General features: G+C 42.8%; 1 pseudogene across 2 annotated transcripts; it reads right to left on the minus strand.

The window, feature by feature from the left end:
* Positions 1 to 150: 150 nt before the first annotated feature.
* Positions 151 to 21,423, minus strand: LOC143443008 (large ribosomal subunit protein eL8 pseudogene; annotated as a pseudogene). Of its 2 annotated transcripts, XR_013111665.1 has the most exons (5): positions 21,068 to 21,423; positions 20,795 to 20,835; positions 13,976 to 14,353; positions 4,199 to 4,287; positions 151 to 1,129 (listed from the first exon to the last, which is right to left on the minus strand). The product of XR_013111665.1 is annotated as a large ribosomal subunit protein eL8 pseudogene, transcript variant X1 (transcript). The 2 variants fall into 2 exon arrangements; XR_013111666.1 differs by lacking the exons at positions 4,199 to 4,287; positions 13,976 to 14,353; positions 20,795 to 20,835; positions 21,068 to 21,423 and adding an exon at positions 3,624 to 3,893 and having other exon boundaries at positions 152 to 1,129.
* Between the last annotated feature and the right edge of the window lie 2,539 nt (positions 21,424 to 23,962).

Raw genomic sequence — 23,962 nt, forward strand, 5'->3', positions numbered from 1 at the left:
GTTCTCCCACAGTAGAAAGTCCTGAATTCCCCATATTACCAGGAAAGCAAGATTCAGATTTAAAATCACTTCTAATGATGATGATAGAGGACTTTAAGAAGGACATAAATAACACTCTAATAAAAGATCACTGATACATTCATGTCATGTTATAACTACATAGAACCAAAGAAAAGTTAATGTTCATGACTATGATGAATCTGAAGGACTTATTGAACACACCAGTGTTCCTTAATAATAATCATTGAGAAATCATATATATTTTTTGGAAGATAATTTTGTAATTATATTTATGTACAGAAAACCCAAGTGTACATTTTTAACCCAGTTTAGTGGCGAGTTCTTTAGCCTTTGCCTTCTCCAGCTTGGCAACGTGACCCACAGACTTAGGACCCAGGACGTTGCCTCCCCAGTGGCGGCGGATCTCGTCATATCTGTCATTATAATTGGTCCTAATCGCTTCCACCAGCTTAGTTAGAGCGCCCTTGTCTTCCGAGTTAACCTGTGTGAAGGCAACAGTGGTGCATGTCTTCCTGTGGACCAGGCGCCCCAGCCTAGCCTTTCCTTTGATGATGTAGTAAGGCACCCCCATCTTTCGACACAGGGCAGGCAGGAAAACCACCAGCTCAATGGGGTCTACATCATGGGCCATCACCACCAGCTGAGCCTTCTTGTTCTCCACCCAGGTGGTGACTGTATTGACTCCTGCTCGGAGGACAGGTGGTCTCTTAGTTGGGACGTCCCCTTTGCCAGCAGCCTTCTTCTCAGCACGGGCCAGTAGCCTTTGCTTCTTCTCTTGCTTTGTCTCTGGCCTGTACTTGTGGGCAAGCTTAAGCAGCTGAGTAGCTGTTTGCCTGTCCAGGGCCTGGGTGAACTGGTTAATGGCAGGAGGTACTTTGAGCCGCTTATAGAGGATGGTTCTTTGCCGCTGCAGCCTGATGTATCGGGGCCACTTAATGAAGCGTGTTAGATCTCTTTTGGGCTGGATGTCCTGCCCAATGCTGAAGTTCTTGGGCCTTTTCTCGAACAATGGATTGACCACCTTTTTGGCCTCCTGTTTCTTGACGATGGCGGGGGCCGGGGCCACCTTCTTCCCCTTGGCCTTCTTTCCTTTGGGCATCTTGCTCGACTGGAGGAGTGAAATCATATATATTATCACATCACAAGTTTGTCTTTTAAGATTGTGGTCATTGCATTTTATTATCATTTCCTATGGGTTCTTTTATTCATTTAAAACCATTTACATGGACAGAGTGCATACATTTCTCCAGATTGCCCAATAGGGCCATGACATAAGATTCAAAGGTTCTACTTTAACAGATGGTGAGGTATCAAAAAAGAAGGAGTATGGATTCCTAAATGGTATAGAGCTGCTTATCAAACATGAATAGTTAACGCCGTACTTTCAGATCATTTGAACAAGAGAGAAAAGGGGTTTCTAATTAACATGAACCTCTATAACCTGAAAGTCTTTGTGTCCCAACATCTGAACCTAAGCCCTAACTGCAATGTCCTCTCTGATTCCTGTGGTGCTGTGGGAAGCAACAGACTCAGGAAAGGTCTCTGAAGGCTTCACAGCTGAGTGGTCATAGTCTAAGTCCATATGATTCCCAGAAGACCTAAGGTCCCCAGGCAATGGGTTTAGTCAACACATTACCTAGCCCAGCTATCAGGAGTCCAGGTAACCCCACTGAAATGGAGCAGAGCAATGTTCTCAACCATACAAAACACACAAAATTCCACATTTGCTTGTCTAAGAAAAGACTCCTTCCTATTTACCTTAACTCCAGTTCTACCACCTAAATGCAACCATTTCCCTCTACTCCCCACCCCATGACAGAAATAATTATCTGCAATGATCAGAGGCATTTGAAACTAGAATCAATTAAAGGTTATCTGAAAACTTCATGGGGGTGGGGGGTCATCTCCACAATGTTTTTATAAATGTGCCACAGGCAGGGAACACAAAATTCAGATTCCCATCTGGCTTTGCAAGGAAAGAGAGTCCTACGGCAGTGAGATAAATGGTTATTTTGAAATGAATGATGAGGTATGAGAGCGGTACATTTGAGTGCTCAGCCTGCCAAGTGCCAAGGGATGGAAGAACAGAATGGGATGGCTAGAAAGGGAAGGAAAGGGAGGATGATGGGCTAGATATAGACAAAGTATGGAAAGGGTGAAGCCAGATCTGGTAGAAGCATTGAAAGTTAAGAGAACAAACAAATGAGGATGTCCCTGGGCAGAGACATCATGTTGGAGCTGACGACAATAGCTTTGAGATAAGTTTGAGATTGGGTGGAAAACTCAACAGGGAATTCCCAAGAGGGCTGGAGTGTTGTTACAGATCAAAAGAATGAAGAAATTCACTGAGGTAGACAACTAAAAAGGAAAAAGGCAGAAGACCACCTGAGGTGTACTAGAAACACCTCCACTGAGGGAACAGAAAGGAGACAATTAAGAAATGATGAATGAATTTCAGAAATTTCCACATCACAGAGAACATGGGAAGAACTAGCTGTAAGCCAAATGCATAGTGAAATGAAAGATCAAAACCAAGAAGAGGCCAATGGATTTTATGGTTTAAGAGAGAGAGAGAGAGAGAGAGAGAGAGAGAGAGAGAGAGAGAGAGAGAGAGAGATGGTTAGTAAATAGTTTACTATTTAATTATAGTAAATAGATGCCCAGGTAAATAAGATAGTCAAAGTTGCAAATATTTGCAAAAACGCTGACTAACTAGATTCTTTTCAGAGCCATAATAAAATCATAATCATTCCATAACACTTTTTCACCGTGCGTGGCAATTTTATGACAAAAACAATATATTTACTTTCTATATATGATCACAAAATGTCTATATCCCAGACGGCATCATTCTAAAGCAAATTGACTTGGGATTACTAAAAGTATTTCACTGAATTAACACCATGAAGAATTTTGATTTTCATTTCTCTTATCAGAAAACTACATGTGGTAGGTATAGCAGGTCTTACTATATAAAGCACTTCCCTCAAGATGTTCAAACGAAGGCATTGCCCTCCGTTCCTATTCTATATTGAAGGAATAATATAATTCCCATTCAGGGCACCAGCTAAGCTTGAAAAGGCTCCTCTGTAATGGAATCAGTAGAAAGATACAAAAACCATCTCACAGATGAATGAGACCTAATGGACCCTCAACTTTAATTTGGTGACATGAGCCCAAACTAAAAAGCTGGAAAAGAAAGGAAGAGAGAAGAAAAGAGAAAGTGTTATGTGAGACAGAAGCAAACCAGGGTGTACAAATTTACACAGAGAGAAAATTATGCAATTATCAATGTCCTCATACCCTGTCTGAGGGTGAGCATGAATAAAACATTAACAGGAACTGTACCAATTAAATATTGAGGTGCTGGATGCCAGTGCTCACCACAATGAGAGCCTTTTACACTCATCAGCTATTTTCCTACGAAAAGATTTGTCAAGATGAAGGGAAGAAACACAATCTAGAAATAACAACAACAACAAAAAAACTAAACTAAACAAAAAAATGCATCTTTTTCCTCTCACAGTTAGTTCCCCAAGGAAAACAATGGCAAATTTAGGCTACACTCCACTTTCCTGACATCTGCTAATTTGAGGTATTACCACAGTGACATGAATTTTTCAGCTTCCTTCCAGATATCTGGTAGCGTTTAATGCACAAGCTTCATTTCCATGTTCTATTTTCACTGAAATCAATTCTGCTGTTGTTGGCTTTGAGGTCAGAGCTTCAGCAGTGGGTGGCACTGGGCAGACTCCCAACAGACAGGAGGCTCAGTGAGGGGATTTTTGCAATATCCCCTCATACTGCCCACGTGGTTTCTCTCCACAATTTCATGATCCTAACTCTCAGGACCACAGTCTACCCACACCCAGCTGCCAGTCTATTTTGTTGAATTTGAGTTGCTTCACCAGCCCCTGCCCCACCCCCATTTGTCTTAACATCCACCCTTCCCTACAATCCCAAAATAGAGCAAGCCCAACCCCCACTGTTGCCCCATGGCTAATTTTCTTTCCTCATGATTTCTATTTTTCTCGGTCAGTTCATAGTAAATGGAGTTCAAAGACTAGTTGGGCCCCATCAGCCATCCTCATTGGCTCTGTGTTGAACACCCATTATCACGCCCATACTGATGCTGGGAAGGGGAAAACTTACTTAATCCTCAGGGAAAGTCACTTACCAATCCATTTCCATAGTCCTTCTTTTCTCCTCAGCTGTCCTTTTCTGAAGCAGTCTCCAGAGAAAATCTCTATGGGTGGAATGCCAATCCTAGAAGCCATGAGTTATCAAACAAAGATCCCAGTGTTAATGTAAAGAAATTCCTTATGAGCTGTTGGTCAGGCACATCCCAGTGATATCACTTCCCAAACAACACACGCTACGGATACTGCTTTTGACTGCCTACTAAAATGAGACCCTATTGCTGAAAACACCACAATGTCTTGGTTGCAGGATACTAAGAAATCAAGCTGGGACTATGCTGGTAACTTCCTTTCTGTGGCCGGCTTTAAGAGTGCCGGAAGGTCCTATGCAGGCCACAAGAAAAGTTACTAGTGGTCTTATCCATCTGAGGACTTTGCATGCTACAGTATTGACTACTAGGCAAGACATGCCAACGGGTACAACAGCAGCATAACTGATATGAATCACTAACTGTTGTTTGGATCCAAAGCCTGATCTGCAGGAGGCAGTTCATGCCAAGTATTGTGCATCATCAAAGGCTAAGGAAGTCATAGGCCCTAGAAAGGAGTTTACTACTATCATTCTGCTACATAGATATGTTATCACTATATATCCTAAATATTGTGTATATGTCCGAAGGCAAGTTCTACTCTCAGACTTAATCAAAGAAGCTCTCTTTTCAGTGAATGGTTGAATATGGGAGACTCGCCAGTGCTTAAGACACTGAGCATGAATGAATAAAGAGTAATCATCCCTAAACAGCACCCCAATACCTCCTCCTCCTCTGAGGCTCAGGGAACATCATAGGAAAGAGGACAGAAGAATGTAAGAGCTAAAGGATGGAAAGGAAGTCTGTGAAGGATTGTCTTCTTCATACAACATAGTCAGTGTAATCAGGAACTCACAGCAGATGCAGTTGGGACGGGGTCTGTCAATATCCAATCTTGGATGGGAGAGGGAATCATAATGTCTTTATCCTCCCCAAGTACTATTGGGTGGATGGCTACCAAAAGAGGGGGAGCCATTGCCTTTAGAGGTATAGGCATTGGTAAGTTCTCCATGTGCCAGTGGGCAGATCCATGCTCACTCAGATGGCCATGATTAAACTAAGTGGGGCACAAAACAGAAAGGCATAAAAGGAGAGAAAGGTGACAAGGGAGGGAAGGAGATAAGAGAGAGCAGCTAAGAGTGGGCTCAAAATGCTCTATATACACAGTTAAAATTATCAAAGAATAATTTTTAAAAGAAGAACTTCCATTTGTAAACCAAGGAAGATATTGAATAATGGGAATATTAATAAGAGCAAAACCTATAGAGAAGCATTTCAGAACCTAGTGGACAAGCATAACAGGTAAACCAAATATCAAAAAAAAAAATGGCCTACAAAATTATATGATATAAACTGAGCTACATTTTGTTAATGAACATAAAGAACCTTACCTTTTTCATATTTTTGATTCAGTGATACCCTTTATTATTATTATTTTTTTTTATTATTATTATTATTATTATTATTATTATTTTGGAATCTAACAGAAATATCAAAGCCACAGCCCAAAAGCTAAATACATTTTGTGTGTTCACAATGAAAAAAAAAAAAAAAAAAAAAAAAAAAAACAAAAAACTGTATACATCCCAAAGGTTTCTATTAAAGATGAGAAAATGTAAGGAAATCATGACTGTAATCCCAGGATTAACAAAGCCTGCCTTGTAGCTAACTCCTTCGCTGCAGATTCCCAGTTTCAAGATAATGCATGGGAAAGCTGCCTTCTCTCCCATTACTCATTCCTGCCCGTCAGGGTAGGAATCTTTCTCTCTGTGGCCTGCAGCCCTACAGCGCTGTCCTGAATCACAGCCGGCCGTATGGATTTTTAGTTCTGAATCTGCAGTATGTACCGTCTCATCTCTCAGAAGCCAGATATTGATCCCTGTCGCACTGGGGCTGCACAAACTGGATTGCCTGAATTCAGGGGATTTTTTTTAAGGGACAAATTCAGTAAATTAAATGGAGTGGACGTGTTTTTCTCCTAGGCTGTACCAAATCCCAAGTTTGACTGCACCGTTTGCTTTCTACCTCGGTTTTCTGCTGACATAGAAATCTACAATGCAAAATGGTATTAAAAGAAGCCACTTTTTGATGGCTCATCAAGTCAACCCTGCCACATGCCCCAGGCGAGCTCTGAAAATGAGAAGGCACACAGCTTGATGGCTGATTCCCCTATCAGCAAGAAAACATCTCAGATGCTGCCTCTACAGTCAGCTGCTACCAAGACAGCAAGGACTTGCTAGGGGCTTCCTGGTGTGCTAGGTACTGGAGATGACACAGGCTTGGTGCCTGTCTTCTGAGGCTTTTGGTCCACTAGGAAAGGACTTGAACCTGTCACTTTGAGACTAGAAGAAACAAAACATGTTACAGGGTTCAGCCAGATCCAACGTGGGTAGAATGTTAAGAATTTGTCCTTTAAACCAAATCACAGCAAAGAACAGATAGTTGACTGGGTTCACTAAGACTGGAAAAGGGGGTAAGAGGCACCCAGAGAGTATTATGTACTGAAGTCCTGGGGTGGAGGAGAAAGAGGAGGAAGAGGAGAAGGAAGAGGAAGAGGAGAAGGAGGAGAAAGAAGAGAAGGAAGAAGAGGGGGAGGAGGAGGAAGAGAAGGAAGAGGAGGAGAAAGAAGGAAGAGGAGGAGAAGGAAGAAGAGGGGGAGGAGAAGGAGGAAGAGGAGGAGGAGGAAGAAGATGAGGAAGAAGAGGAGGAGGAGGAAGAGAAGGAAAAGGAAGAAGAGGAAGAGGAGAAGGGAGAGGAGGAGGAAGAAGAGAAGGAAAAGGAAGAAGAGGAAGAGGAGAAGGGAGAGGAGGAGGAAGAAGAGGAGGAGGAGGAAGAGAAGGAAGAGGAAGAGGAGAAGGAAGAGGAGGAAGAAGAGGAGGAAGAGGAAGAGGAGGAGGCAAAGGAAGAAGAGGGGGAGGAGAAGGAGGAAGAGGGGGAGGAGGAGAAGGAAGGTAGCTAGCTGCTGTTACCCCTGTCACCACAGGAATCTGGACTGGAATGCTAAGTAACGCTAAATAAAGGATCCTGGGCTTCTTCTTAAATGCAATGAGAATGCATTTGTGCATCTTAGGATTCTTTGGGTTCAGTGAAGAGGTTGAGAAGAAAAGTAGAAACTTTCTCCACCAAGGAGGCTATTGTGCCTCACCATCTGGAGATGATGGTGGTGTGGTGTCAGTACTCACAAAAAAGAGAGGCAGACTCTAAGTCCATGCCAGCACTCTGGATTACACTTCTGCCAACTCAAATCAAGAGCCCAACCCATTCAGTCCAACCTCCTCTTTCCCACCAGGCATCCACATCCTGATACTACAGAGGGTGAAGAGAATACCCAAGATGAGTGTTTTAGAATTTACCTACCATATCTCTAATATCGGTGGGAAAGCAGCCAGTTGTGTGCCTGTATTAGACATGTGCGTATTCATGTTTACACAGATTTACTCAGTGAGGTACGCCATTATTAGGGAAGAAAGAAACCCCTTCCAGTGCTCTGCCTAGGAAGACAAAGTGAGCCTACGAATTTCACACTTCATCACCTCCCAGACCCAAGTTCTATCTCTCTTGGTGTTATCCCCCCATCATGTAAAAATTAAATGGCAGTCAGCACTGAGCCAGGAATTGGGGACTAACTGTTCATCCCATCGGCTTTCATAAAGCTCCAGCCACTTCAAAACCGAAATGGATGTTGATCGCAGGTTCTTAAGAGGATTTTTAAAAGAAAACAAGTAATATGTTCCCTCCTCGATTGTGTGTTTTCTCCAGAAACCTTCTATGAAAGGTTTTTATTATCTGAGGATGCTTTTTAGATGTGGCTCCTGCCCTGAGTGTATTTGCATTAAGATGCAGGCCTAGTTCTTGTATCTTTAAGAACAGTCCTCGGTTGCTATTAGTGCACCCACAGCCCTCGCACACTCAGCAAAACAAGAGGAGTCAAGGCAGATGAAAGGGACCAGATCCATTTGCTCCTAACCAGGCCCCTGAAGAGCCTCTTAGAAGGTCCCGGGTTATAAGTACGTCCGTCTTTTCCATTCACAAATACCTTTTTGAAGGCCAAGATGGGTCTACGAAATGGGAAGAAAATGAAGTGTGTCTTTTCTGTTGCTCTTTCTAGAATCTTCCTTAAAAGTGTTTTTATCTGCCAGCCATAAGGCTAGCTTTAGATGTGTCTCTTCTATCCCCCAATACATTTTAAACATGCATTTGTTTCCTGCAACAGTGGGTGTGCGTGCGTGTTTGCCATTTACTTTTGTGGGGAAAGTTGTAGTTGAGGGAAAGAGCTTGAAACTCTGTCTGAGGGACAGAGAGAAGCCAGGGCACGATGAGTGACATCTATTGCAGAACTGTATGAGCTTTCACAGAAACTTCCTATTGACCTGGAAACCTTTGCAGGAACAGCTACCGGTTTCCATGACAACCGCACCTGTGGCATCCAGATATTCCCTGGCACAGTAGTTAACGGAGATGAGGCACAATGTGTGGTGGGTTTATTTAGGCACCTGTGTGGCGAAGGAAATTTTAAAGAGACAACCACTGATTCGGACCTTGAGAGATTAAGATGTTATTGAGCTGACCCTTTGAGGTCCAACAATCACCTGAGTCTTGGATGTGGCCGAATTTGTGTCTTGTGTCACAGTATACTTTTGAATGTGTCCCAGTGCCTAGATGCAAAGCACACAGAAAGTGTTTAACTGCCTCTGAGTCTGTTCCCTTTCCTCTCAACATCTTTTCTTCAGTTTAGACTGGAGAAATGACAAAAAAAGGCATTGAAGATGAAGGGAGACTCCTCATCTGAACTCTCTCTCAATTTATCTTCATCGGGATACCAGAGACATCCGTCTCCCCATGGGAGACACCTTGATGAGCAATATAAACAGATTGCAGGAATATTATTTCCCCAAGATGTGATGGTTGACTTTATTCTCTCCAGACCGAGCATCCATCCCAGTGGATAGCCTAGTCACCCGTCAGCTTGGCAGCCACGAACTCTAGCTGAGCGCTGATGCTCAGATTAATCACCTAACTCTTCATTTCCAATTTCTTTTTCAGTAATGTGTGAGTGGTAACTATTTCAGGATCTTGCTTGGTTTATCATGTTGCAGTTATGCAGTACTGTTGAATCTGTGAACTGGAGGTAGCCACTATGGGAATCTGCATGGAAATTCCTCAAAAAAGTAAAAATAGAACCACCATATGGTTTGCTTTGGTTTTGTTTTAATAAGAGGCCAAGAACCTGTAAACAGTGGGCCAGACCTCAATGTCATCTTACAACAGATATCTTTCTGCCTACGAGGAAGCTCCTTGTCAGCTTGAGTGAATAAATACAACATGTTATAAAAGTCTAAGATCAGTTGCCTCTGTTCTCTTTCTTCTTTATTGTCTATCGAAGTCATGTTTGGAATAACGATGGTTTCTAATTGAACTTTTTTTCTATATATTTTATGAGATGCATCAAATGTCAGAGAAAATGAAGTCAAAAGTAAAAAAAAAAAAAAAAAAAAAAAAAGAGAGAGAAAAGTGAACAGTTTTTTAGTCATGCCTCGAAGATGAAAACAAATGTTCAGAACATATTCTTTTTTTTTTTTTTTTTTTTTTTTTTTTTTTGGTTTTTTTCTAGACAGGGTTTCTCTGTGTAGTCCTGGCTGTCCTGGAACTCACTCTGTAGACCAGGCTGTCAGAGCATATTCTAATAGAACAAACTAAAGGCTTAAGCTTGGCTTTGCTGTCTGCCTCTTTTGTGAGGCAGTACTGAGTGAGCACCTACTGCTCACCAACACAAGCACCATCAGAACGAATTCTGGAGATGGACTCCTCAAGTCTGAATCCTTGACCCACCACTGAGAAGTACTGCAAATTCTCTGACTATTCTGCCCTTTATTTTCCTCATCTGTATAATGGGCTCAGCAGCTCTCTTCTCTCACAAGGTTGTCATGAGAACCAAGTGAGTTAATATCTATAAAAGACTGTCAGGCAAGAGCAAGTGCCCAGTTATCTAGGACTGCCATCATAAAACAAAAGGGGGGCTAAGAGTCCTGATCCCTGAAACTAAGACAGACTCATAAGCAGATTAGGCAGTGCTTTTTTCATTGTTTTTTGGGTGGAGTAGGGTAAACAATGCTACTCCAAATCAAACTTGACACTCACTTCATTCAAAACTCATACACTTACCCTTTCATTAACATGTTTGCTCTTCACTGCATATGATGAGCATAGAAAAGAATTCTCACCTAACAATTTATGACTGTAAATGCTTTATTCAAATTGAATTTTACTGCTCATGTGTTATAGTGACAATTATGGGGTGTTTGTTAGGCTATATGTGTGTGTGTGTGTGTTCATGGTTTGCATGTGCACGTGCTAGTAGAAGCCAGGGGTCAACCTAACATATTCCTCAGGAGCCGTCCACCTTGAGACTTGGTCAGGTTAGAGAGGCTGGCCAGGAGCTCCGGGGATCTTCTCATTTCTGCCTCCCCAATACTGGGATTTTAAATGCACTCCAACCTGGCCTGTCTTTTTAGTATGATTTCTGGCGAATCAAATTCATGTCCTAGCATTTGTACATGGAGCATTGTCCCCACTGAACCATCTCCCTGGCCCACAATTAGTTTTGTGAGTCTGATATTTAAGTTACCTGAGCACTTTGTGGCTTAAATGGGCCCCCAAGCTACAACTGTCTTCACTCGCTGTCTCCCTTTAATTTTCCCTAGCTGAAAACAAAATCTCAGTCCCAGAATGCGTGCTCTTTTTCACACTCAAAGAAACCCAAAAACACATACCCATAAGATTCAACTCACCCCATCTAGTCTAGCAGGCTTTTTGTTTCTCCTTCTCCCACACCCCCGCCCTTCCTCCTTCTTCATTTCAATCCATTGTGCAGCAATCAGCTATACTGATCTAGTAGCAACCCCACCAGTCCTTAAGACAGCTGTGATGACTGCGAGGGGACCTTTGGCAGTTCAGTTTCTCAGTCTAGAGAAGACAGGGGACCATGGACTCAAGAGTCTGCAATCCCTGGGTAAACTATGGCTTTGAGTCACCATTTCCCTCTCCAATTATTTGCATAATTTGGATCTATTTTCCAAGTTTCCTTTCAGCATCTTGTTTTGAAAGGACTGGGATGTGTAATCAGAACAAAAGGTAGATGCTGCCTCTTGACTCCTGCTAAATAATGCATTTGCAAAGAGACACTAGTGAGACACCAAGGCTTCTTGGCTTCTGTTTATCAGCCTAGATTCAAAGAGTTTAATTTCCCAATTCACACTTCCAAAAATCCGGGCAGCGGCAATGTCTAGTTAGCTACATGACCATGTCCTTCGGGGTGGTGGGCGAGTGCAGCTGGGCAATGGGAGGCTGCTGGTTTGTGTTGATTGTGTGGCCTGGCCTGAAGAGCCTCCTGGGACCAGCAGTGTTGTGCAAATTAAAGCCGGCCTGGCCTGAAGGTCAGCAGCCATCCCCCAGCAATGACTGGCCGTCCCAGCCCACTGCCCTTGAGAAATTGGTATACTGCAAAACATATTTGCTCAGACACAGAGAGAAAACGATTCTTCACCTAATTACATCCATTTGGCTCCCGACACATAGATCCGGTCCCTTTATGAGGAAACAAAGCAAGCAAGAAAGAGACGATCACACTTTTCTGTTTCTAAAATCTCTCCAGATGTTCTATGGGAAAGCTTCAAACTGAAGATGGCGTGCCTGTGTGCTTTGTGAATATACACGCTACATAAACAGAGGAGGCAGGAAGCCAGATCAATGTAACCCACTGTAAAACTTCCTTATACAGATAGCCTAGACAAGACCCATCTACAGATGGCTTCTAACCACTAAGGCCCTCTCACTAGCCTGTGGCAAAATAGCAGTCTCTCTCTCTGTCATGGGGGCCTCTGAGCATGGCAGTTCAGTCTCCAACTCTTTGAGGCCATTAGTAGAAAAGGTTGTTTTAGCCACGCATTTCACTTGTGATATCAGTTAACTAACAGTCAAATCAGTGGGTAGAGAAGCCCAGAGGAATGTTTCAAAAGTAACTATGTAGTAGTCTGGGATCCGTACAACCTTGGTATTTCAATCTAAGGAGTCTGGTATTTTCAAGTTTTGAGGGGCAAAAATGAAAAATAGTTGATGACTCTCTTTTGCCAAAGGAGGTCACAGAGCCTTTGTCTGCTCTGTGGTCTACCCAGACAGTCAGTCACTTTTATTCCTTGTCTAATTCTTCCCCGTTCTTATTCCATCTACCCTTGCTCCTTCAATTCCATCTTTTTACATCATTCATTGACACTAAAATATGACATTTCTCTCAGGTTTAGTTATCTTTTAACAGGAATCAATGCTAAAGAGATAAAACTCAGCACATATTTCAGACCTTGGTCATGGACGAATGTCAGGTCATGCCAGCCTTTCTGGCATTGCTGAACAGCCTGCCCTGATGGAGGTCACCAATCCCCCTGACCTGTGTTGGGGGTCTCAGCACCATTGCCTGTGGCTACAGCTTTCTATCCATGGCCATGCAAAAAGCTAGAAATTATCTCCAACATAGTATTTGATCCAGGAGCCCTCAAAGAAATAAGGGTAAGAAGACAGAGAGGGACTTTTGCCCCTCACCTCCCCCAAATTCACCTAAAAAGAAGGTGTTTGTTACCACACAGTTACCATGAGGAACCTTGTGGAAAACAGCAGAGTCTTTCTCAGAAAGGCTTTGAAACCCTCAGTTTAATGGGATTGTACAGTTTAAGAACAGAGAGTTACGAAGCCCTAATGTGCAGCTTAAAACATTATCGCCGACCTAGTTTCTAGTCTTTAAGAGAGGACGGCGGCTTTTCTGGTTATTTTGTCTTAATTTGCAAGCAGTCCTAGCTGAATTGTTCATTTATTTCTAAGATCATGTCGTTAGTTACAAGGTTAAGATTCAAACGGGCAGGGGAGAAGAAAAGGCTAGCTGCTAGCAAGAAAAATGGATCCTGTGACCTTTAGCAAGCATTTTGGTTGCAAGGCACGGGTTTCATTACAGCTAATGGTGAGAGCAAACACGTGCAGGAATGGGCCCTTCACCTTCAGCCCCATGGGAGTCCCAGCTGCAGGTTCTGTCTGGCTCTCCCACCTACATAGCCTGGGCACCTTTGGGTCTCATTCTAGAAGAGTTCTTTCTTTGTTCTTGACCATAGGCATGTCTTATTCTTGAGACCATAGTGCACCCTAAAAACAGGCTTGTCTGCCTGGATACGCAAATTCAACTTTAAGGAACAATTTTATTCAAATGATGTGTCAGCTCATTAAAAAAGTAGTACTCAAAAAAGAGTGAGTAGGGAGGCAAGGGGGAAGGGAGGGAATAGATAAAGAGAGATAATATTGACAATATATAGAAAAAAAGGATAAAGGAGGAAGAGAGGGAGGGAGAAGGGACGAAGGGAGAGAGGGAGGGAAGTAATAAGGATGTATGTTATGTTTTAACTTTCAATACATAATAATTCAATATTCAATAATGAATGAAAGCATATTAACTGGTCTTTTCCACTATGTATAGTGGTCCATTTAAGTTTTAAAAAGCAAAAGAACAGAAGAAAGAGAGAGAGGCAGAAAGAGCAAGAGCAGCTCCTTAAATTCCACCATTAAGTGTGCTGAGGGATGGTTTTCAGCCCCTAGACAGCTCAGGGCACTTCATAATAGAATCTGGAGCCTTTCACCCCTAAGTCACTGATTTGAATCCAAGCCAGGACACTATTGACCAAAGGCCATTACCTCTAGGTGCTGTCTGGTGGCCCATGTGGAATAACCTGATGGTCTCTGTCTTGAGCCGTGTGGACAGTTGGTCACGTCACCTTGTCAGTTTCAAACGAAAATCAGATGAGCTGATGAATGTAGAGACCAAGCCCCTCACACTATGAGCTGGCGCCCTTCAGGTCAGAGTGGAGGGCACCAGCTCCAATGTGTGAATCGGCCCGATGTCCCTCATCACTTTCCAGGACATTAATCCATCTCACTCCACCACCACCTTGGATAGGGACAGAGGCCTTTTAAAACCATGGCTGGGACTTCGGTCCAGATTTGTCTCCATCTTTTCAGACGTGAGAGGTTCCCAGTGATGGATGCCACTTATATGAACTCTCAGTTCATCACCTGAAACAGAAAGAAGGAATTGGTAACAGCAGCGTCAAGTCTTTGAATATTCAGTGTACAAATCAAATGTTACTGGATTGTGTCTTCTGATCCCTTGGACACAATAGATTGTACAGTGTAATAAATTATCTGAATTCAGCTAGCACCAGCTAAGGCTGGAATTTTTATACAAAAGGACAAAAACAGAAATGGCCATGGACACCACATGGCTGTACCTGACTGTGGTAATGAATCTTCAAAGATCAGTTCTTTAGCCCCCTCTTCTTTAATTTTTGAAATGTGAAAACTAACATCCACATAAGCCAAGTATCTTGTTAAGAGGTTACACGGATGAGACTGGAAAAATGGACGACTTGATGCTTACGAGCATGGGATGCTCTTCTAGAGGACCTGAGTTTGGTTCCCAGCTCCCACATCACAGTAGTTCACGGTAGCCTGTAAGTCCACTTGAGCTTAGGGTATCACTAAGACTGACCCAGAAGTGCACAGCCTTGAAAGCATATCTGCATACATATATACATGCACTCACACACATGTGCACACATGCACACACATGCACGCACATGCACACACATGCACAAAATACACACACATGTATAGCTCACATACCTATGCCCGCACAGGAACACATGTACCTCACAGACATACAATCACACACACACATATACACATATTCATACACACACTCATATACATATGTACAGTCATGTACACACATTCACACATATGCACACACAGCATGCACATACATACACATGATATGTTTATGGACACTCACACACATTCATACACATACACATGCATGCGCACAGAACAGAGCTCTGCCAGCTACAGACAGATGTAGGAGAGGAAAGTTAAAACTCTCCCACTTCAACATCTTGCACAAATTCTGGTACAGTGAGTCATCAATCAAGAATAATGAATGAATGAGTGAATGAATGAATGAATGAATGTTTGTATTTTAACTATTTCCTATTAGATTTATGCTGGAAGCCTCCTGAGACAAAGACCAATTTGGTTCATTTGGGAGATGCTATCATGATGCTGGGGAAGGAGGGAGACAGAGAGGGGAAAGAAAACCATTCAAAATGTTTTAGTAATTAGGACTACTGAGAAAAACTGAGCCCCCCCCACCAACAGGGGGTTTCTAGGAGGTGGTGGGACCTAAACAAGCAAAGAATTATCTCCTCAATACTGCTGGCTTGCCTGTGTGGCAGCAAAGCACACTCCTCCAGCCACAGATGGCCTCAGACAGAGGGTCGCAGGTGCTGGCAATAGGAAGCCATCAGCCTTCCCAGAAACTGGGGGGAGGGGACTGTTCGAGTGGGCCAGCAACAGATCTGAAGAGCACATCTGACTTTGAGAAGATAGTAAATGAACTGGGTGCCAAGTCCAGTGTTCAGAGAACAACACCCAAAGGTGATTACTGGAACCAGCTCTGGTTCTATTCTTCCACTAATAAACCCTAATAACCACCACACCCGCCTTCTCTTTACTCTTAGGGTAAACAGAGCTCATTACCATTATCTGGATGCCCACCTCAATTGCACAGCTAGCTAACATTCAGAAAAGAGAGCCACTTCCTAACCCAAACCACCCTCAAAGGTGGACATTTTTTCATGTCCCTTCCTTTACTGTTTCTAAAATGTTCTTGGCCATATGCTAGTCAGACGTGGTTGGGGACTCAGTAAAGATGGGGGAGGGCAGGGGGTCATATACTACTGAGCCCAGTCCTGCACGTATTTTAAAGCCGAGACTCATTCATGCATGACCTTTCTTGTCCTGTGAGCCACTGGCCATCGCTATTCCTGGCCACACCTTTGCAGAGGAGAGAAGCAGGAGCCCCTTTGTTTGCTTTTATCAAACCACAGTCACGGAAAGTCTGCTCAGAACAAAGATGTTGTGTGTATCCTTCACCAGACACGTGGTTCTCAGAAGAAAAAGTACATTTAATGGTGAGGTAGGAATAAACAGAATTGAAAGATGTGCCCTACCTCCACCCGACCAAGCACCATGTCTCTCTGGCTCCTCACAGAAGCTGTCTAAAAACAGACAACATATACAATGGGGGGCGGGGGGAGAGTAGTATTTCCAGGGCTAAACATTAAAACAAAGGCAACCCAGGACTGGTTAATTCTTCAGATGAGGCTAAGATAAACAGTGCATGGATGAGTGCTAAGGTGTAAGAGAGGAAGCAAGGCACATTAGAACCAAGAGCAAATAATGTATTATTATCAACAGCCCTGTGGCTTTGATGGGCAAAGGCTTTTATACACACGCTGTATTGATAGGTGTTTCAACCAGCAGTAAAAAAACATTCTTGACACTCATCTATAGGGAGGAATATCCATGTACTCTTGGCTGTAGGACCAATTAGCCTGTGAGAGTGGCAGGGTGGGGGGACAGAATATAAATGCAGGAGGCATCCACACTTGATTACTCTAATGAAATGTCCATTGATCCTATAGATTAATGTGAGAAGGACAGCAGCTGCAGAGTGGCTAACACCTCCAGGTCTGCAGCTGTGTGTGAGGGTTCGTGCACACATGTGTGTGTGTGTGTGTGTGTGTTTGTGTGTGTGTGTGCGCGCGCGCACGCGCACATGCTCGCACACAGCCCAAGAAGTAAAGATCAAATTGGAAGAGAAGACTGCACTGGAAAGAATGCAGGAGAAAAGGGTCTAGCTTTTTTGTAGGGCAGTGAGACATGAGAGAAGCAGAGAGAGAGAGAGAGAGAGAGAGAGAGAGAGAGAGAGAGAGAGAGAGAGAGAGAGAGAGATCCAGATGGACTGAGCTGACAGCCCAATTTCCCTCCCCTTTCCCCTCTCTAGCCTCTCTTCCCACCCTATCTGACTTTGCTGCAAGGGGGACAGAGAGCTCACAGGTCACCTAGTTTTTGTTCCATTAATTTCATTCTGCCTTTAATCACCCAGAGCAAATGTGGAGTTCAAAGATGGCTCTTTGCCAACTTCCTGGTGCCTACCCTCAACCCAGAGCTGACATTCTGCCCTGTGTCTGATCCCATACTGTGCGTTTAGTAAATGCACCAAACTAAGTGATTCACTCCCCCATGGTCTCGGGACCAACTGCCCCTGCATAATCACTGGAGCACGACTCTATTCCCTCTGAACTCAGCAGCGATTTAAATTCTAGATCCCTAGAGCAAGAATGTTTAAAGGGTATTCTCTTCATTACCAAGTAAACGGCTTCCCCCACCCCTATCCACTCACCCCTAACCTCCACCCATGCTCCAAGGATCTTCTTTGCTAACACTGTCTGTGCAGACTTGTAACCTGAGAGCCTCCCTCCAGAGCTTTACCTAGAATTGCAAGGGCATCATTTACATAAAATCCCCACAAGCTCCACCTGATTCATAAAGATTTCTACTTACAGAAAGCAACATGGCAGAAGACAGCCAACAGGTGAATGAATAATATTCAATATTGTTTCATAATGCATATACTCAATGAAATTTTATTCGGCCATTAAAGAAAATAGAATTACAAACTTTGCAGGGAAAGGATGGAACTGGAAAGATTGTTTTAAGTGAGGTCACCCAGACTCAGAATGACAAGCCCCACATGTCTTCTCCCATGTGGCTTTAAATGTCAAGAAACTAGAAAGGGACCCAGGAGAAGGGGGGGGGATAGCCCTGTAGGATGGATGTTGTGACAGTAACAGAACACATGCGAAATGAAATTATAAGGTGAATACCAAAAGTGGAATGACACGAGGCAGATACAAGGGAAGTGGAGGCAGCAAAGGATCAACCATAACTAAGTATTATGAAAATACCTTCAGGGGCCAGCAAGATGGCTCAGCAGGTAAAGGCATGCACCACCAACTGACAACCTGAGTTCGATCCCCATCACACACACAGTATAAGTCCCCAGGACACACAATAGTAAAAAGAGAAAACCAACTTTGTGTGTGTCCTCTGACCTCTCTCAGACATGTTGTGACAGGCATACAAACAGAAATAATAAGGAAACAAATAAATGTAATTTTAAAACTTTAAAAGTGAAAGTGTCAAAAGAAATCTGTTACTTTGTATGCTATTTTAAACATACAATACAACCAGCAGTAAATGATCAATATAAAACAAACTCAATGGTATTTTTGGCGAATTTTTATCTCATATTTCTTTGAATGAACATTTTTTTAACCTTACAAGTCTTTTGTATATACACTGTTTATGCAAATACATTGCATATATTATTGTTTCTGATTATATGTTTTTATGGGATTTCTCTCTGTGTGTGTATGTATGTATGGATATGTATTTCTGCCAATATAACACATTTCATTGATTTTATAAGCAAGTAATATTTGAAGAACTCTTCAAAAATAAAATAGAATAAAATATTTTTAAAGAATAAAAAAGAAAACCCTAGGACCCAGGACAATCCTGCATCAGCAGGTGCCCAGTTGCAGCAGAGCCTTTCTAAGAATCCCCAGATCTGCTTTGTCCATCCCAGAAAGAAGAACTCGGCTACCAGGGAACACCTTATGAAGTCAGAGAACAAGGGAGAGAGGAATGCCATAAGAAGCTCCCACCTGGAAGTAGCATGCTGTAGGCCTAGAGTGCAGCAACATGGAAACAACATGCATGAACAAACGTGTTAATTACCTGCTGCATCTCCATAAAATCTGTGTGCTGTCCCTAAAGTTTGCTTATTGTGGTAAGTGGTTTGTAAGTACTGGACAAGGCCACCTCCTCAACATCTGCCATACTTGCCACCAAACCAGTGTGATCCAGTCCAAGGGATCATCTTCAGTGCTTAGCTGTGGCATCCCAATTGATGATAAATACATAATCACTGGTTTTGTGGGCAAAAAAGCTTCACTGTATGGAATTCTCTACTATAAACACTATATGATTTTACATTTATAGTTGAATTTCAGTCAATGTTTTGAGTTTGGAGGAATATTAAAGGCCTAACTTTAAAGAAAAAAGAAACAAAGAGAAGTGAAGATGAAAAAGGAGGAGGAAGAAAAGGAAGAGGAAGAGAAGGAGGAAAAGAAGAAGAAGGAGGAGGAAGAGGAGGAGGAAGGAGAAAGAAGAAGAGAAGAAACAAAGAAGAAGAGAAGGAGGAATGAAGAAAAAGAGGGAGGATGAAGAAGAGAAGGAAAGGAAGAAAAGGAAGAAAGAAAAGAAAAAAGAAGGTGGAAGGAGAGAAGGAAAGAAGGAAGAGGAGACAGAGGAGAAAGAGGAGAAGGAGGAGGAAGAGGAGGAAGAAGGGGAGGAGGAGGAGAAAACACAGAGAACCCTATTTCTTTTTTATGTATATATGCATGTATATATAAAATAATTTAAGTCAGCTTACATGTGAATAGTAGCAACAACTGAATCTCCTGAGCTTTGGAGAACCTGATAGTTTCTCAGTCCTAGAGGCTGGGAGCCTAGGCAGTTGGGATAAGCACACAATGGCTGTCTGAAGCTTGGCAGACTGAGAATCTGGTAGTTACTTTGTCCACAAGGCTGGGTGACTCAGCAGTCACAGTCTAGTGCCCAAAATCTGGAAGGCTCCTATAGAGCGGTGAGAACCCTATTTCTAAACCTTGACACAGGACTACTTTGAGTCCACAAAGAGGATGTGCACAGTCTATCAACAGTCACCCGCTCACCCACCACCAACAAATGGAGTACAATAACCACACAGACAGAGGCCACAGCATGGGTGGAAGAAATGAAGCAGCTGGCTGCTCTCCACTCTGGGGCCCTTTATCACTCATTCTCATGCTTTTGCCCAGCTGTGACGTCACCTCTCTGTTCCTTGCAGTTCATCTTACGTTGAGTCCTTTATAGAGTGGGGTAGATAAAACTACACTACAGAGCAGGGAGAGAGCCATTAGGTCCTCCTGATAGCTGTAGAGCCATGGATCACCACTGGGAAAGGAAGTTGGCTTTTTTTAAGGAGTTGAGAAAGATGGTAAATGTAGCCTAAATATATTGTATGAAGCTATCAAGGAATTAATAAAATATGTCTTAACTTGAATGAAAGAAAGAGAGAGAGAGAGAGAGAGAGAGAGAGAGAGAGAGAGAGAGAGGAAGAGAGGAAGGGAGGAAGAAAGAGAGAGGAAAAGAAAGAAAGAAAGACAGAAAGAAAGAAAGGAAGGAAGGAAGGAAGGAAGAGAGAGGAAAAGAAAAAAGGAAAGAAAGAAAGAAAGAGAGAGAGAGAGAGAGAGAGAGAGAGAGAGAGAGAAAGGAAGGAAAGAAAGAAGGAAAGGAAGGGAAAAAAAGCAAGCAAGCTGCCAAGCCCCTGGGAGTTTTTTTACAACCAGCCATGAACATCTCCTACTGAGGAATTGAGCGTCCACAGACAATGAACCGCACCTGAGCCAGGAAGTCTGGACTCAGCAGGCTGGTACTCAAACCCATTTCCCTTTTATTTCCTCAGGGACCCCATTGGCTAGTCAGAACACACTGGCCACTCTTTACCTTGTTTCTCTGCAACGCTTTAGGCCAGCAGGAAAGGAGCCCTTTAGCGGAACAAGAAAATGTTGATTAGCAAGGGTGCTGCTTGTGAGGCATACAGCAAAACCAGTACCCTGGACATTTCACTTCAAAACACCTATGTCCGGTATCTGCTTGTTCTGCTCACTGCCATTATCCTGCTTTTCCATACAGTTGGGCATTGATCTTAGACTGGGATGCTATAGAGACAGACAGAGAGGCAGTTGCCAAAACTCTGCGTGTACACTGAGTAGATACCTGATTTCAAGACATGGTCTTCTGATTTCCAGTTTCCCAAAATCCCCTTCACCTGCCGGCACCATGCAAGTCCATATTTTAAGGAGTGCGGGTCCAACACTCTTTTTTATTGAGAAGCTACAGAACTCTAACTGGCGGTTCAATAAATTGTATTACATCCCCCTCGCACCGAGTGCCCTACATGCTCTGGCTTTTCCATGTGTAATTGCAAGCTGTTATTAGCCCTGAGCCGTGTCCGTTACTGGCCACACTCTTGCTGAGCGGTCAATTTTTTCCCCTGCCATTTCCTTTGCTCACACCATGCTGACCACGTTGGCCAGAGGCGGCCCGGGGTTTATAGTGCAGCATTGATTTTTCTTTTCTCTCAATACTGACAGAATCATAGATCCAAGGCAAATAAAGAAATGCATTCTGGGGTGATGAAATGTCTTTCATTCAGGCTGGATTGAATCAAAGCCCATCACAAAAATGGAGGGCTCTGAAATGCTAGGAAAGCCCATGCCTCAAATTGTGGAAAAATAAATTTTATGTTTTTCCCACTTTGCTCTGGATTTGTAAATCACTGGGGACACAGACAGTCAAGCCGATGACCAAAGTTGGGTAGTGTCAACACCGTGAACAAAGTGTTGCTGTGACCACCTTCATGAATGAGTTTTTCCTCTAATTTGGTTTTAATGAATACTCCTTTATTAGCTTAAGTAACAGAGAGACACCCACAGAAGTGTTCTTTCTATAAAAATGTTGACTGTGACTCCATCTTTACTAAGAAACACAAGGGCAATTCACCCAGATATAAAATTCCAAGTCATCCCTGTTAGACGGGAAGCAACAGCTGGCTTAAAAAGGTGGAGAAGATCTTCATTCAAACAAATAACACCAGTTGATATGCTGTGCTGTGTAAATATGACCCGCAGTAATTAATTTGGTGATAACTGTGCCTTGTTGGTAGAGATTAATCCACATTTGATCTTCAGCACACACGAGAGCTCATATTCACAGAGACAGTAAGATATCTAATAAAGATTTCTGATGCAGGAAGTCTGGAGATCTGGGTTTTTATCTTTGTTCTTCTGTGAACAACGAAGCATTATCTCGAGCATGGTCTCTGCCTCTCTTGGCCTTTCTCTTCTCATTCTGAAAAAGAGAAACAGAAACAATGACCATGCGTACTTTTGATGGACCAGTGGGTTGCTGTGTGCCAGTAGCAGATGTGGAGACTAGGGCTTCCTATGTGTCATGCATCATAAATGGAGAAGTGCCATTAAGAAGGTAGGTGTTAAAATACATCATTGACCAGCATGGCTGCCTGACCCCTGAAGACTATTGCCTAGGGGCATTCTACACATAGCTGTTGCTTAGAAAGACTATTGTGTTGTAACTATTACCGTCTGTTGTAGCCATACAGTTTAGAAATGGACCTTTGTGAGCTTGATCAATAATGACTTGTGTATGTTTGCATGTGTAAGCAAATGTATGTATAGTTGTCTGCAGGAATGGTTTGTACTTCTGTCTATAAAGTGATTCATTTCCTACATCCAATTTTGGGACCATTCAAAGCTCTGGTATATACTTATTTGTTTTTCATAATAACCAGAAAATAATCCAAAATAATATGTCATTAATATGCAATTCAGAATGTAAGTTGAGGTCCTGGGTTATATCTCAGCACAGAGGAGAGAGACACGAAGAGGGAAGAGAAAGTATTTTACTTAGGGCATCTATTGCTGTGATAAAAAAAAAAAAAAATGACCAAAAGCAACCTGGGAAGGAGAGGGTTTATTTGACTTTTATATCCTGAGTCACAATCCATAGAAGGAAGCCAAGGAAGGAACACAAGGAAGGGAACTAGAAGCAAGGACTGAAGCGAATGCTGTTAAGGAATGCTGCTCACTGCTTGCTCTCCATGCCTTACTCAGCCTAATTTCTTATACAACCCAAACCCACCTGCTCAAGGATGGTACTACTACCAATAGGCTGTATCCTTGTGCACTAATTATTAATAACCATCAGACAAGCCTAAGGGAAATCTGATGGAGACATGGTTTCAACTGGCAACCCTAGCTGTGTCAAATTGACATAAATAAATAAATAAATAAATAAATAAATAAATAAATAAATTCAAAAGGGAAGGTCAATGCAAGTTAAGGCCCCAAAGAATATATTAATATTAAAAATAATTTATATAACCCATCAAATCCAGGTCCCCAAAATTTGAAAATATTATAAGCACAACTAATAAGCTTGACTTATGAAAGTCATGTGCTGATGCCAAATAGTACAGTGTTCCACGCGCCTCCCGTGTCCCCTTTCGCCCGTGGAAGAGAGACACATGAGGCAGTATTCGGGTATTACCACAGACGAGGCTTTACTTGTAACAGCAGAAGCAGAAAGGCGAAAAGACAGGAAGAGGCACAGCTTAAATACACCCTAGAGAGACGTATTCACTTCTGATTGGCTGTTCACTCATCACCCAATATTACGCCTCGGGATTGGCAGTGACTTTGGCGCGCTTTCTGCCTTTGCACCTGTGCAGTTAATTGTTTACTTGTGGAGGACACGATGCCCGAGCCATCTTGGAATGGCGGATATATCACCACTGATCACGGCTTCCTACATCTCCCCCTGTTTAAATTATTAATATGGAACAGCCTTTTGCCTATAAAGTGCAGCACCAATCAAGATTCGAACTCAAGCCCGATCAAGCAAACTCCATCTTGGGGGAATAAGCGATCAAGAGCTTACAGCCCGAAGATTCTCCCTTACCCTACCAGGTGCAATGGAAACAAGTCCTCTGGGTGCAAGGGCTAAGGGGATGTAAAGAGGAATTGACACCTGTCCCTGTGCAATGGAGTATAGTTCCCAGGAGTGCAAGGGCTGTCAACCTACTATTCAGGT

The sequence above is a fragment of the Arvicanthis niloticus genome, chromosome 7, assembly GCF_011762505.2.
Source record: "Arvicanthis niloticus isolate mArvNil1 chromosome 7, mArvNil1.pat.X, whole genome shotgun sequence".
Classification (NCBI taxonomy): domain Eukaryota; kingdom Metazoa; phylum Chordata; class Mammalia; order Rodentia; family Muridae; genus Arvicanthis; species Arvicanthis niloticus.